Genomic DNA, 684 nt, shown 5'->3' on the forward strand with positions numbered 1-684 from the left:
AGAGCAATTCCAAAAGCATAGAGGGGAAGGAAGGGGAGCTAAGGAAGTAAATTTCCAAATTTCCGTATTCTGTAAGTAGTCGTTACAATCGATTGCCTTTCAGAAAACCTTTCTCCCACTTGCGTTAAAAGGAATACATCAAAAAAAAAAAAAAAAGAATACATCCCTCTCTCCCCTCACCCTTTTTTTTAACCTGGCTCTTTCAAATGCCCCAATATTTGTTTGTTTGTTTATAAAGATTTATTTATTTATTTGAGAGAGAGAGCATGAGCAGGAGGGACAGAGGGAAGAGCAGACCCCACACACTGAGCATGGAGCCCGACTCGGGGCTCAATCCCACAATCTTGAGATCACAACTCAAGCGGAAGCTAGGAGTTGGTTTCCCAACTGACTGCACCATCCAGTCACCCCTCAACTGCCCCGATATTAAAGGAAGATTGCATAGCTCTTGGGGGAGGGTCTTGTGAAAAGAAGCATAGAGAGCATCAAAAAAAAAAAAAAATCATGGAGTCAGGCAGTAAATTTATAGCAAGGCTCTGTGCCTTGTCCATCTATCTTAGAACTAAGATATCTAAGATTTACCAAAAGGATTCTGAGAACCATGACCTCGCTTCAACGCACATCCCCTGCACACCGTTCTCAGCAGTGGGACTTTCCATTGATGTGCGCTCACATTTATTCACC

Source organism: Canis lupus, chromosome 31, assembly GCF_011100685.1.
Source record: "Canis lupus familiaris isolate Mischka breed German Shepherd chromosome 31, alternate assembly UU_Cfam_GSD_1.0, whole genome shotgun sequence".
In the NCBI taxonomy this organism is placed as follows: domain Eukaryota; kingdom Metazoa; phylum Chordata; class Mammalia; order Carnivora; family Canidae; genus Canis; species Canis lupus.